Raw genomic sequence first — 15,920 nt, forward strand, 5'->3', positions numbered from 1 at the left:
TGGTGCCTTTTTGACCCGGGCCCGAGCCGGGCTCGGGTATTTTGACGCGGGCCCGGACCGGGCTCGGACTTTCTGGTGGTGTGGTGTGCATGTAACGTGCAGCGAGTTATCCTCGCGCGTTTCGACTCTGGAAAACCTGTTGCCCCGGCGCAGCTGGCAGCCAGCAGTGCTACTCCAGTGTGCTTCCCTTTTCTTCTTCCATCGTGTTTTGCGCTGTTTCAACAGAATGTAAAAGTCCAGAAACACCGAAGTTGCCTCAAACTAAAGGATGCCCTTGTATTCCTTACCTAAATCAATGTAATTAATGCTTTCAGCGCGGTGCAAGCGCTTTCGCGACTTGTTGATTCTTCAAAGGTGAATTGGTAAAACGATGACAAGTAAGATAACACAATTCATCACGCGGCTGAATATGGCACTGCGTCCATCCACGATTGCACACATGGTCTCAACCGGCCGCCTAGCAGCAGTGCATTACGCTTCACCATGGAGGAACGAGAAGCTTTCTTTCTTCATTTACTCAATCCATGCGCTGCGCTCACGACCGGTCGTGGCTACGCTTCGGCTATAGTGTATACTAGAATACGGCTGAGAGGGACGAGCGACTGGGGCGGCGCATGCTTTGCAGTGAGGCGCCAAACGTGGAAAAACTACTGTGGCGGCGCTGCGATCGCAGTGGATTGGGCCGCATCAAGGTAGCGCCGTTGGAAACTGCTCATACAGACGCTAGTAATGTCGGTCTAGGGGCGGTGCTCGTAAAATGGCAGAACGACAGCGAAAAGGCGATCGCTTACGCCAGTAGGACACTGTCCCGAGCGGAGGCTAACTACTCAACCACTGAAAAAGAATGCCTCACAATGGTATGGGCAGTTCTGAAATCTCGTCCGTATTTGTATGGTCGGTCTTTCACTGTTGTTAGCGACCACCATTCGCTCTGCTGGCTCATTAAGTTAAAAGATCCTTCCTGCCGGCTCGCAGGTTCGAGTCTTCGACTCCAAGAGTTCGACTTTATTGTCACCTTCAAGACGGGAAAACGTCACGCAGACGCCGACTGCCTTACTCGGTGTCCTGTTCAGACGGCAGCATAAGACGTGACGAGACAGTCTTTCTGAGACTTGTGGACACGGCCGATCTTTCACGCCAGCAACGGGATGAGATTGAATTGCTGCCGTTAATTGATTACCTGGAAGGACGAACCAACCGCGTACCGAGGCTATGTGCAAGAGGGCTGGCGTCAAACTGCTTGCGCCACAACGTACTCTCCAAGAAGAACTTCTCGTCTAGCGGCAGCAACTACTTACTCGTTGTTCCCTCATCGCTTCGACGTGAAATGTTACACGCCTGCCATAGCTGGGCACTTGGGCTACACTCGCACATTGGCACGGATTCGGTAGAAGTACTACTGGCCGAGACTTGCTGTGGTCGTTAAACATTTTCTTCACACATGTCTGGATTGCGAGCGCCGCAAACCGCCTTCCGTCAAGCCAGCCCGCCTTCTGCACCCTGTTCAAGTACCTGCCACACCATTTGCACAAATAGGCATGGGTTTTCTCGGCCCCTTCCCAACGTCTATTACCGGCAGTAGGTAGATAATCGTCACCACGGATTATCTAACTAGATATTCCAAGACAGGTGCTCTGCGACGGGGAACAGCAGATGAAGCGGCGCGATTGTTTTATGAATCCATCGTTTTAAGACATTGCGCTCCCCCAGTAGTCGTCACGGAAAGAGTTGCGGCGTTCATGGCGAAGTTTTATTGCGATAGCAGTTATATGGACACTTCCACCGGATTTCTGCCGTCGTCGTCGCCGTCGCCGTGAGGTTCCGTATAGATAAAAGCTTCGCCGCGCGCCGTATGCCCGAGCGGAAGCGTGCGGGGACGCACGCTGTCACGGAGAGCAAACGCACTCAATCTCCCACGCGCAAGCAACGAAGTGGGAAGCGAGCGCCGGAGGGAGCGGGGGGGGGGGGGGGGGCGCACTTCTACTCTGCCAACAACCGCGCTCGTCGCTCGCCCCGCACCGTCTCTTATCTCCACACGGCTCTGACCTTTATGCGCTGTGCATTCGCCGCTCAGTTTCCGTTGAAGCGATAGACCGCACGTACCTTCGCCCGCTGCGGCGTATATGCGCATGCTGCCAGCATTTTGACAGTCGTTGTCTGCAGTCACATTCAGTGTGATTCATTCATGTTTGTTTGTGCGCGCTCACACCACAGTTAGTAATAGTCGGGCCAGATTTTCCAACGCACGCTACACATGCAATGCTGCCCGGATCGGCAGTGCAGCGCTACAAGTGTGTCCCTTCGCACGCGCTGCCCACGGGAAGCGCTTCCCATAAACACCACCGTTTCACACGCGCCTTCTCGTGGTCATCGAGTCTCTCTTCATGTCGGTCTACTTACGCCGCAGCGCACCTGCTTATTTAATCAGCTCATGTTTACTACAATTCATATTGCTACCAAAGCCGCTCACCTTACTTCGTATGACAGTGCTGTGTTGCTATCGCATTCATTGCTTCGCCCTTAGGGCGAAACTGTGACATTTTTTGGACATCGTTCTACGTTTAAGTGGTACCGCCCACCGGAAGACCACGGCCTATCACCCTCAAACAAATGGGCTGACGGAACGACTCAGCAGGACACTGGCTGACATGGTAAGCATGTACGTCGATGCAGAGCACAATAACTGAGATGAGGTTTTACCTTATGTCTCCTGCGCGTACAATACGGCTCGTCAAGAGACCACTCGCAAGACACCCTTCAGTCTCGTGTACGGCTGTGAGGTTGCGACAACATTAGACGCAATGCTCCCTCATGAATTTAAATGACAACGAGACGGGGGCTGACGAGATCACACAACGAGCAGAATCAGCTAGGCAGCTTGCGCGTTGGCGAATACACGAACCACAGGACCAGACGCTATATATACAATCTTCGGCACCGACCCGTAACATACAACATCGGCAACAAAGTGTGGATCTGGACACCTATTTGTCGGCTTGGGCTCTCTGAAAAGCTCCTGCGCATATACTTAGGCCCTACATAGTTCTTAGACGCATCAGTGACGTCACCTACGAAGTCCTTCCAGATGGCTCTCACTGTTGAAAGTGCCGACGGCATTTACCCGAGCTCCTTCACGTGCTTCGTATGAAGCCGTACTATGAAGACTGACAAGACTCCGCAGTTTTTTTCTGGCAGTTGGCCAAGCGTCTGCCATTGGGACGATCATTTTTTTTCTACAGGGGAGCCAATTGAACAACTATATAGCCGCGGATAAGCGCAGGTGGGGAATAGGTTGAAGTAGCGCGGGTTTTTAGGCTAATGTGCAGACGAAGAAGACGTTGTTGGTTTTGTTGACGACTTATAAGGTGTCTTTGTTGGTGCAGCTCCGTGTCCTCGTCGATCCCACGTCGTTACAATATATATATCTGCACATATATATGCCGCGCGACTGGCCGCTTGAGGCATTTTGCGTGTACTCGCGGGCTTCTTTAACTCTCGGAAAAAATATCTTTTGTGTAGCGCGTATTCAGCAACAGAAACCTGTATCGGGAGTTTTTCATGTTGCTCTATAATTTTGTCATTGACACTTTGCTAATTAGGTCAGTACATCGCGAATTAGGTAATTATTTACAATTACCTAATTAAATCTCAGTACCGAAAAATTTACTGGCGAGCTCCTCCACTGTACTGCAAAGAGTCCGCACGCGGTTTGCTTCACGTAACGCTGTCCATCTTTTACTTAAATCGTGCTGCGTAATAGGTAGGACACCCCGTGTGTATATATATATATATATATATATATATATATATGTGTGTGTGTGTGTGTGTGTGTGTGTGTTTGTGTACTGTATAGACGAAGTCAACTTGGCCGCAGGGGCTCGCAAGGCGGGCGCTGGGGCAAGACGACGACGAAGGCGAATATAGCACAGCCGGCCCAGGAACGGATGCTGTCTCTGTGTATGTTTATTTACAATGGCGCAGCCGACGAACGCCCGGTCTTAAGGCGCTGCAGCCTCAAAGACCGTGCTGCGGAGGCCTTGCGTCCTCCTGCATCTCACCGTCCTGGGTGCTTTCGGCGAGGGAACGCCGTCAACGCTTCCCTTGACATGGAGGCCGTACCTGGGACTACCTTGATCTCCGAGCTGCCAAGGCATGCACGTCAAGGCATGCATCCACGCTGCCTTGGACATTACTTCTCGCCGTCAGGGGTGCCCTCTGCGGCCAGGGAACGCCATCCACGCTTTCCATGCCCTGGATCTCTGCCCCACGACATCATCGACAACTAAGCCAGCATGAGATGCCGTTCACACTCCCCTGACCATGCTTACGGCTACAGTGAGTACCACGGCCGCCACCTGCTCTGGCTCAACGGATGTCGTTCAAGCTCCCTTGGCCACTGGATCGGCTGGCCCGATTACTGCGGCCGCTGCCACCGCCTCACAATGGACAGATTCCTCCCCTGGTTCAACGGGCGACTCACCGGCAGCTTAACCGACGTCATTCGAGCCATCTCGCTGCTGTCACAGCAGCGGGACTACATCGTTTCAGCCACTTCCGGTTTCCCTCTAGCAGCCTTTCCATCACCTGCTGCCTCGTAACTGCCGGAGTTCCATGGATTTCCGAGTGACCCTAGTCTGTGGGTGCAAGCGGCCAACGCGCTCGGGGCACGCCATGCCTGGCCCGACAATACGATATGGCTGGTTGCGGCGGGGCGACTTCGAGGGGCCGCCAATGCATGGGAGAACTACGAGGGTTTCAAACCGCGGTGCTGGCCTGAGTGGAGTGCAGCTGTAATAGCTGCTTTCGGCCAGCAGCCTTCTGCCTGCGGTGAGTCCGACCAGCGAAGTTGTGGGCACGGGGCTCCGGCGAGCCACTGATTTGATGCTGCGGCCGGTGTGCCCAGCAACGCGTCGACAGAGTGGTCCGCAGACTGCCTCGCCGCAGACGCCGGTTCACCGGGGTTCGCCGTCTGCTTTACCCCAGATGGCGGGAAGCGCATGATGACCACCGCTTCCGCTAGTATCGCGCTTCCGATAAAGCCACCTGGAGGCCGCCCGCTGCCTTATGTTTGCGCTGCCCCTACATTCCCGAGCATCAGCTGCGGCTCGTCGTCATCGAAGATCGCGACCCAGAACCAATGGTTCGGCAGCAGCGGCGGCGAGTCGAGACCTCAGCCGCCACCGCATCAGTCACATGCCTCCCGTTCAAGTAGCTCCACGTCGGCGTCCCCCGCCATCCATGGCGGGCCCGGGGCGAGGCCTACAAGACAGCGGATGAAGCTGCATTCGCCGCGGCGTCGGAAATAGAGGCTTGTGGTGATGACGCGGGAAATGCACAGTGCTACGACCCTTGGGACACGGACCCATCCGCTGTGGATCTGCTGCGCAACAAAAGCCCCACTCCGGCACACGCCACCCATGCCGCAAAGCGGGCGCCATCCACCAATGAGATGGCCCGCCAGCGGCACATCTACAAGATGGCGTTAGATTACGTTTCAAGCGACGAGATCCCGACCAGGGCTTGGACCGAAGGGTCCATAGTCCTGTCATCATCCTCCCTAGGCTGCAGAAGCAGCCGCGTGCAGGCCCCCTCTGCCCGGTGCCGTCGTCGTCTTCGGAAGTTTCACTTGTACCGGGTCGCAGGGGAGGCATCACGGGGCAGCCTTCACTGCAGGATGCCTGTTGCCCGGGCGACCACAGCAACAGGGGAACAGTGGCAGCACTTCGGTGTCTTCTAGTGTTCACCTGCAACCAACCCCAACACATCGTGGTTCCGGCAGCAGTAGCAGTGGCTGTCCCTTAGTTCCGATTCCTGCTACAGGATATCATGGTTTGGCGTTCGGGCAGGCGTCGGCGGCCATTCACCAGAGCCATTCATTACTACAGTCGCCGAGGACCCCCTGCTGCACATGTCGACGCTGTCGCTGTTAAGCGTAGCATCCCCGCAGATGTCGGCATGCTCCCTTCGGAGTCAGTGTGGCTCCCAGAGCATAGTGACCACCGCAACAAAGCGCCGCTTCGGAGTGGCTTCGAATGTGCCCTCCGGTCATTCAGGACATCGCCATCCTTGGACAGCCTCTCCGACTCTTCCTGTGATGGTCCTCGGAAACCGGACGAGAAGCGGGGGGGACTTGTGGCGGTCGCACCACTCACAGTGATCAGCGAAGCACCCTTTGTGGGAATCTCCTCGGCTTAGGCTGAGACGGACAGCGCTGAGCAGGGGGTTGGTCGTCGGCGAGACCTGCGACCAGCTCGCAACAGCCAGTGCCGCCCGCCAGAGAAGCTGGTTGCACGCTGGACGGCTCACAGATGACTACTTCAATGTTTAGACGGGTTGTGTGATTCCAGGCGCGCCGTAAATTTGCAGCGTGGCCGAGTGCAAAGATGAAGTGAACTTGGTCGCGGGCGCTCGCAAGGCGGGCGCTGGGGGAAGACGACGACGAAGGAGAATATGGAACAGCAGGCCCAGGAACGGGTGCTGTCTCTATGTCTGTTTCTTTACAATATATATATATATATATATATATATATATATATATATATATATTGTGAGCATTATTCATACACTTTATATTCTGATCTGTTTATTTTCATCATCACCGTTTTGGGGCCTGGTGGTGGGGCTCTCGCTCGAGAGACTAAAGAAGAGTTTGACTGCCTAAACCTTGCCTCACAAGTGGTGGAGTGTGCTGTGTGGTTCCTTCGTCCTCGCTGTTGGTCTCTCTCCAGCTTCACCTACGCTACATCCCTGGAGCTCCGCTCGGGTCGCCGCATCTACCAACTGCACTCGGCCAGGTCTCAAGACCAGCAGGCCACTACCGCGACATCCACCTTGCCTGTTCCAGCGGGAACCCCGGCTTGTACGGTCACCACCCCTCAGAAGGATCCACCGGTGTTTGGTAGACTTCCCCGTGAAGACGTTGAAGACTGGTTGGAGCTACACGAGCGCGTGAGTGACTTTAACCACTGGAACGAATCTGCAAAACTTTGGCACGTTGCCTTCTACCTCACCGGCGTCGCAAGAACTTAGTTTTACAACCATGAGCTCGATTTCGTCAACTGCATCACGTTTAAACACCACCTCCGCCAGATTTTCGCGAACTCTTCTGTCCGCTGAGATATCGCCAAGAAGTTTGCTGAGCGTGTTCAGCACTAGGGTGAGTCGTACACTTCGTACATAGAGGACCACCTCGCCCTCTGCCGCCGCGTGAACACCTCGATGCCAGAGAGTGACCGCGTACGCCACCTGCTCAAGGGTATTGGGACTCTGGCATTCAATTCTCTTGTAGTGCTGAACCCCACTACCGTCGCAGACATTATCAGTACGTGTCAGCGCTTCGATGAGCTTAATATGCTTCGCTTACACCCTGCCACATCTGATGTCAAGGCGTCCAACGACAGCGAGCTACGTGCCCTGATTCGCTCCATCATCCGTGAGGAACTGCATGCCCACGCATCGTCTACCCCTCCTGAGGTCCATATGACCCCTTCTGGTGGCGGCCTCCGCCATATCGTGAGGGAAGATATAGCTGCCGCGACCTGTCCGCAAGTCCCGAGCCCGCAACCCATCCCTACGCCCACTTATGCCCAGGTTGCCTCTATAGTGCCACCCTCCCAGCAGTCATCACAGCAGGCATTTGTACCGCACGGGTCTCTGAATCCTAGCACTACAAGACCCCACCTCTTCCGTCTTACAACGCATGGAGCCCACCTCGACCTGTTTGCAACTATTGCGGCATCCGTGGCCACATTTTAAGGTTTTGCCGACGCCGTCAGCAGGATGAAAGGCGTGACTATGACGGGTTTGCGAGGGATGCGTTTTCTCGCCCTATACCACATCGGCGCCGTTCTTACTACGATTATTAGCCGCGACGTTCCCCATCTCCGCAGGAATTCAACGCTGCCGGTTCATTGCGGTTCCCGCGCCGTCACTTTCCATCACCGATGCGGCGCTCCTCTTCCCCTCCTCGACCGAGTACTTCGTCCTCCGATCACCGCCCGGAAAACTTAATTGTGCAGCTTCAGGAGGGAAAGCTGCATCCAGTGGACTACGTGAAACTCCTCCGGCGCGCCCGTCAAATGTACTTTTGGTGTTTCTTGAAGGTATATGGACTGAAGCCTTGGTTGACACGGGTGCATCGCTTTCCGTTATTAGTACTGACTTGTGTGCTCAATTGCGAACAGTGAGGACACATATAATGGCCCTCCCCTTCGTTGTGCTAATGCAGTTCTTGTTCAGCCCTGCGGTGTTTCCACTGCACATGTTTTCATTGATGGCATCCTTCACCACATTCAGTTTGTGGTGTTATCTTCATGTACCTACGCGATGATCTTGGGATGGGACTTCCTGTCCTCCCCTTCAGCTTGTCGTCAGCGCACTATTCATATCACGGACACTGAATCTTCGTCCGCTCTCGATGCTCATGCACAGCCTACGTTTCGTCACGTCTACCGACTGATTCATTCCCGCGGGCGATGAGCATATTTTAACGCTGACTTCCGGCACTATTGTTAATGGTGATGTGTTCCTTGCACGGAGCAATCGCTGCATTTCTGGTAGGTTTTGCATTACTCTTAGCGTTTTCAGGACGGTAGAACGTTCGTCGCAGTTCATAACCCTACTTCTTCGCCAGTTGTGCTCTCCCAGGGCACCACTGTGACTTGTTTTACTGACACCGAACCTCTTTTATTTCGATAGCAATTATATGGACACTTCAACCGGATTTCTGCCGTCGTCGTCGCCGTCGCTGTCGCCGTGAGGTTCCCTACAGATAAAATCTTCGCCGCGCGCCGTATGCCCGAGCGGAAGCGTGCGGGGACGCGCGCTATCACGGAGAGTGAACACACTCATCTCCCACGTTCAAGCAAGGAAGCAGGAAGCCAGCGCCGGAGGGAGCGGGGGGGGGGGGGCACTTCTACTCTGCCAACAACCGCGCTCGTCGCTCGTCCGCACCATCTCTTATCTCCACACGGCTCTGACCTTTATGCGCCGTGCATTCGCCGCTCAGTTTCCGTTGAAGCGATCGACCGCACGTACCTTCGCCCGCTGCGGCGTATGCTTGCTGCCAGCGTTTTGACAGTCGTTGTCTGCAGTCATTCAGTGTGATCTATTCGTGTTTGTTTGTGCGCGCTCACACCACGCTTGTTCATTCAGTTAGTAATAGTCGGGGCACATTTTCCAACGCACGCTACACATGCAATGCTCCCCGGATCGGCAGTGCAGCGCTACAGGTGTGTCCCTTCGCACGCGCTGCCCACGGGAAGCGCTTCCCATCAACACCACCGTTTCACACGCGCCTTCTGGTGGTCATCGAGTCTCTCTTCATGTCGGTCTACTTACGCCGCAGCACACCTGCTTGTGTGCTCATGTTTCATCATCAGCTCATGTTTACTACAATTCATATTGCTACCAAAGCCGCTCACCTTACTTCGTATGACATTGCTGTGTTGCTATCGCATTCATTGCTTCGCCCTTAGGGCGAAACTGTGACATTTTTTTCTGGTACCCCTTCACACCGAATCACCACCTTTGTCTACCATAAGTGATGATCATGCTGCTACCGCTGCTTTAAAGGACGCGATAAATCCCGTTCTGACTGCTGCGTAGAAAGATCTTTTGGCCCTACTGCAAAAGCACAGCGCTTGATTTGACGTTTACTCCAAGCTTCTGGGGCGCACTTCCGTTGCTGTGCATCACACCGAAACCGATGGCAGTTCTATTGTATGCCGCCGCCCGTATTGCCTGTCTTCCGCAGAACGGAAAATTATTGCGGACAACGTTGACGACATGCTTAACAGAGACATCATTTGGCCATCGTCCAGTTCTTGGTCGTCTCCTGTTGGGTTGGCCCGCAAGAAAGACCGCTCTGTACGATTTTGTGCCGATTATCGAGCACCTAATAAGATCGCGCGCAAAGGCGTATATCCGATGCCAAGAATCAACGATTCCATTGACTCCCTCCAGGGCGCTGAATATTTCTCAAGTCTAGACCTCCGATATTGTAAAATACCCATGGACGAAGCGGACAAGGACGAGACAGCCTTTGCACCGGTCGACGGACTTTACGAATTCAACGTCATGCCCTTCGGTTTATGTAATGCTCCTGCAACATTTGAACGCATGATCGATACAGTTTTACGCGGCCTTAAGTGGAAGACCTGTCTGTGGTATTTAGATGACATCGTTATTTTTTGTACAACTTTTCGTCAGCACCTTGAGTGTTTGGACGAAGTTTTCACATGTATTCCCAACGCTGGACTGCAACTGAACACAAAGAAATGCCATTTTGCCCGAAAGAACATCAATGTGTTGGGCCACCTTATCAGTAAAGATGGCGTTCGACCAGATCCCGACAAGATTGCTGCCGTGCTTCGCTTCCCTCACCCCGAAAATAAAAAAATTGTCGCAGTTTCACCCGAAAGGCGAAGCGTCAATTGCGATAGCAAATTAGTAGAGAGCTATACGGAGTAAGGATAGTAGTTTTATCAGCCGTATAAAATTGGACATGCAGCAGCACCAGCACCGCGCAGAACTGTTTTCGACGCCGCCGGCGTTTTGTCCGCGTTCGCACCGAACGCGCGCGGCGTTGGTGACTGTTGTCGGTGCCTCTGGGGGCGGCTCGGAGGTTTTCGACGAGATCAGAATGGGGCACTCGTCTAGAAGCGTCGGAAATCTTACCCACTTTCTCCCCTCGCAACGTTTTATTGCGATAGCAATTATATGGACACTCAAAAGCAGATTTCTGCCGTCGGCGTCGCCGTCGCCGTCGCCGTGAGGTTCCGTATGACGTCAATGGAGATGAAATCGTCGCCGCGCGCCGCCAAACGCTGTATGTGCCAGTGAAAGGGCGCGAGGGGGGCGCGCTTTCACGGGGAGTGAACGCACGGCGGAGAACAAACGCGCGTTCTGCGCCTTGCTCGCTTAAGGGCTGCAGAAGTAGGCGTCTCTTTCCTCCTTTACAATCACCATATATGTAGAGCAAACGTGCCTAATTCCGACTCGCGAGAGGCCGTGGGGGAGGGGCGGGAGGGGGAGGAAAGGGGGGCGACGTTTAGCTGCGGCACCAAGTGCCTATTTATATCAGAGGCTCCGGCAACAGTCACCAACTCCGCACGTATATTGAGCGAACGCGGGCAAAACGCCGACGGCGTCGACAACAGTTCTGCGTGTTGCCGGTGCTGCTTAATGTCCAAGTTTATAGAGCTGATAAAGCTAATATCATTTACTCCGTATAGCTCTCTACAAATTTGCTATCGCAATTGATGCTTCGCCTTTCAGGTGAAACTGCGACTTTTTTTATATAAATACCCAGTTGGTGCCGCAGCTAAACGTCACCTCCCCTCCCTCCCTCCCTTCCCCCCCCCCCGGCCTTTAGGGCAACGTGTTTGCTCTCTATATATGGTGATTGTAAAGGAGGAAAGAGACGCTTAATTCTGCAGCCCTTCAAGGAGCACGGCGCATAACGCGCGTTTGCTCTCCGACGTGCGTTCGCTCCCCGTGAAAGCGCGCGTCCCTCGCGCCCTTTCACTCGCACATACAGCGTCCGGAGCGCGGCGACGATTACATCGCCGTTGACGTCATGTGAAACCTCACGGCGACGTCGACGACGACGGCGACGCCGACGGCATAAATCCGCTTTGGAGTGTCCATATAATTGCTATCGCTATAAAACAATTAAGAAGCTTCTTGGGCCTAGCATCCTACACCCAACGCCTGTGCGGTACTATTTCTGCACCGAATGCCCGATTACGTCGACAACTGCGACTATTTAAGCTCGACAACGATGTGCTGCACCGCTACATTTACAACACCGACGGCCACCGCTGGGTACCTGTTCTTCCACGTTCGATGCGCACGCAAATCCTTGAACCCTTTCACGACGACCCATCTGCTGGCCACTTGGGTTTCCACAAAACATACCACCGCGTTAGGAGCCGTTTCTTTTCGCCGGGCATGTCTACCTTTGTGGCCAAGTACGTCGCTTCTTGCGTCCAGTGTCAACGGCGGGAATGACCGACTTCGCCTCCTGTTGGCCTTTTACAGCCCATCCCATGTCCCGAGACACCTTTTACCCTCGTTGCAATTGACCTGGTTGGACCTATGCCCATAACGCCAGCAGGTTATCGATGGATCGTGACAGCTGTCGACCACCTCACACGGTACGCAGAGACCGCACCTCTACGCTCTAGTTCGGCCTCAGACAATGCCGGCTACTTTCTGGATGTCATTGTGCTGCGTCATGGTGCACCTCGTGTACTGTTGAGTGATCGCGGCAAGACTTTCATGTCACAAGTGATCGAAGTACTCAGAGCTTGTGGCACAATTCATAAGACGACATCCGCATACCACCCTCAAACAAATGGCTTAACAGAGCGATTTCATCGCATGCTAACAGATATGATATCAATGTATATCGGGCCAAGCCACGACAACTGAGACAAACTTTTACCGTTTGTGACGTTTGCTCACAACACTGCTATTCAACGAACTACAGGGTAAATACCTTTCTACCTCGTTTATGGCCGTTCGCCGACATTCACCATCGACGCCGCTTTCTTAACTGCCCCAACTAGAGTGACCTAGAATATGGGACAGTGTCCAAAGCGCCGGCTCCGGCGAGGGCCTTTTTCTGTGAACTGCCGCGCCGCGCCGCTGCTGCTCCGGACCCGTGGGCTTTCCGCGCTCGCGAAGCGCGCGGGAAGCGAGGGTCGTCTGCTACGCGCTGTAGTTTTTTGCGTTCATTTTCCACGCAAAGCACTTAAACTCTATTTAACTTCAACAGTGTGGTGCTGCATAGAGCTTACCCATCTTTGAGCGTTTTCTTTGTGCTTGGGCAGCAAGATAATGCAAAAACTAACGTATCAAACTCATCAGCGCGGCCTGGCTCCGGTTCTAAAGTTCGGGAACGGCATTAAGGTAACTGTGCGTGCGTAGAAACGCGCTAAATGAGCACGCTCAAAGAAAGAACGTAAAAGAAACGTTATTCGCATGGGTACGCGGGCAATAGCACCATGCTTGCAAGAATAAGAGTAACGAAAAAAGTAAATTACTCGCGCAGTCAAGTGAAATACTTACGTGCGTGCAGTGACCGCTTCGCTCACCATTACGCGCTTTTCTCTCACGGTCAGTAGTGGTTTACAGCTGCATGCATATGTATTTATTCAAATATTTTTATCCACGACAATATTTTATTATGAACAGAAGAGAGTGAGAAGATGTAAGGGAAGCAAGAGAAAGGGCAAAGACGGCCGTAACGCCTCAATATTGTTGGCTTATTTCGCTTCAGAGATTGCGTACACGAAAAATTCTTGCTGTACGCTATCTCTTCAATACAAACTTCGCGCATGATGTACCTTAAGGTTCACCGTAAGCGAAGCTTTTTTTTCAAATGCAGACATTCTAAAGAAAAGCCATTCGATCCAGCCAATAGCTAAACAAATATTTTTTTTCTACATTGAAATGAATAGATAGCTTCTACTGGACCTAGCCATTTACTAATTTGTCATGTAAAAGTTATTACTGCAATAGCCTTGTTTTAATAATCCGTGAATCCTCTCTGAAACTACCAACTTGTAACTTCTCATTATATCTTAGTTATTGCGCAACTTGTGATTTTTAACGTAAACTAAGAAGCATTCATGGCGCGTGACGATGTTTGTGCTTGCATTATATTGAGTGGGAAATCGTCTTGAATAATACTGTTTTTGATGCACTACAAATATCACTATTGATTCTATATATCCCTAAAATAGTTACATTCAATAACAGCAAAAAATTTAAAGTTTATGTTCTGGTGATTTGTTACCTCTTTCATTACGTAACTACAAGTACGTAGTTATTGATCAGTAAGTATATTTGCTGTGTACGAACCAGCGAGCATACGCAATAAATATTCCTAAAGTTACTTTAATATTAAAATTCGCGTAGTGTTCGCGCTCTTGCAACCCAAGAAGGCGAAAGACGAGTTGCACATACGTAATCCATCATGTTCGTTTTCTGACGTGTGCTCGTAATTACGAAATGAGGCATACGTATACAATGTTGCACTGTTAGCGTTCCATGTATTGTGGTTTGCCTTGTTTTTTGCCGCGTATATTTCTCGCGTACCCTTTACATATACACGCCGTGCTATAGCTTAGTGGCTTTGGTAGGTTGTACTGCTAAGCTCGAGGACGCGGGCTCGATTCCCTGCCACAGCGGATTACATTTAGGTGGAGGCGACCCCGCAGGGGCGTCTGCGTGAGCAGGCGTTTGGTGTGTTGCGACACCACGGACCCGAGCACATGGGGGTTGGACCCTCCCACGTTTAACCGTGCGTGGCTTAGCCGTGTCCGGGGAAAAGGGGATCCTGGGGGTTGAGCCGAAGCCGGGTGTTTGGACCTTTAAGGCCCCTCGGCGGAGGCAACACACCCCTTTGGCCTCTGCTTCACGTAGACGGCACCCCCGGACTGACCCGCCCGGGGGAAACCGGTAGTCGTCTTTTCCTATCTCTCTCTACCATCATCTTCGTCTTTCCCTTCCACTTTTAATCTGTCCTGTCCTCTCATCTTTTCCATTCACTTCCACTTTTCCTGGCGGCAAGGGTTAACCTGCTGTGGCTGTCCTACCTTGGGTATACCATATTGGGTTATAGCAATGGCATACTGCTGGCGCTGTGCAGACTTGTCTCTATGTTCTGCCACGTCCCCTTGTTGGGCTCCGCGGTGGGTGGCAGACGCTGTTGCCGAACAAGTAGTTTCTTTCCATGGGATCCCCGAACCCTTTCTCAACTGATCGTGCCTCGAAAAGGGTACGCACCGATGCAACATCACTATTCTTGCCCAAAAACAACGAACGTTTCCAGAAATTCCACGTCCTCCACTGCGAACAATCATCTACAAAAGCTAGAGCAATTTCCCCATTTCTTGTGGCCAAGTGCCTAAAAGAGACCATTGGAGCTGGGTATAAGGCAACAAAGAAGGCAACCGGAGATTTGCTACTCGAACTAAAAGACAAGGAACAATACAACAAACTCGCACATCTCGTAGCCTTTGGTAACATCCCTGTTTCTGTAAGCGCACATCGAACAATGAACACAGTAAAAGGTGTAGTATCAGACGAAGACCTAATGACATTGAATGAAGAAGAACTCCTGGATGGATGGAAGGACCAAGGGGTAATCCATGTGCAGCGCATCAAAATCAGACGGAATGACAACGAAATCCCAACAAAGCATTTAATACTCACTTTCAGTTCAACTACTTTACCCGAGACTCTGGAAACCGGCTACGTAAAACTTCATGTTCGACCATACATTCCGAACCCGCGACGTTGCTTCAAATGTCAAAGATTTGGTCACGCATCCCAGAGCTGCCGAGGGCAGCTTATGTGCGCAAAGTGCGGCACAACTGGTCACTCTTCTGACGATTGCAATAATGACGAGGTACATTGTGCGAACTGCGATGGCTGTCACCCGGCATACTCCAGAGCTTGTCCAGCCTGGAAGAAAGAAAAAGAAATAATTACTGTGAAAGTGAAGGAGAATATCACATTCCGCGAAGCACGTCAACGTATCTCCTCGTTGTTCTTGCTTAAAACATCTTTCGCCGAAGTGGTGCAACGGGGGGCGGCACCACAACGGCCTCTGGCGGTAGCCCGGACCACGTCCAGCGTGCCGAGGCTAACGCCACCCGCCCCTAAGGTGGGAGCAGCCAACGCTGCCCTGCCATCTCTCGCAGTGTCCACACCAGTGGCCTCTACAAGCTCCGGCAGCAGCCAGGGCACCGCAGAGGCCACAGGGGTCCTGTCGACCTCCAGCCCGGTGGGGGCGAAGGCTTCATCGCTCGAGATGAAGTCTACGCGACGCACACATCGCTCTCTGGAGCGGGTGTCCAGTGCCTCGCAAGAGGCTATGGACACCAGTCCAAGCCAAACGGCGCTAG

Source organism: Dermacentor silvarum, chromosome 5 (assembly GCF_013339745.2).
Source record: "Dermacentor silvarum isolate Dsil-2018 chromosome 5, BIME_Dsil_1.4, whole genome shotgun sequence".
NCBI classification, from domain to species: domain Eukaryota; kingdom Metazoa; phylum Arthropoda; class Arachnida; order Ixodida; family Ixodidae; genus Dermacentor; species Dermacentor silvarum.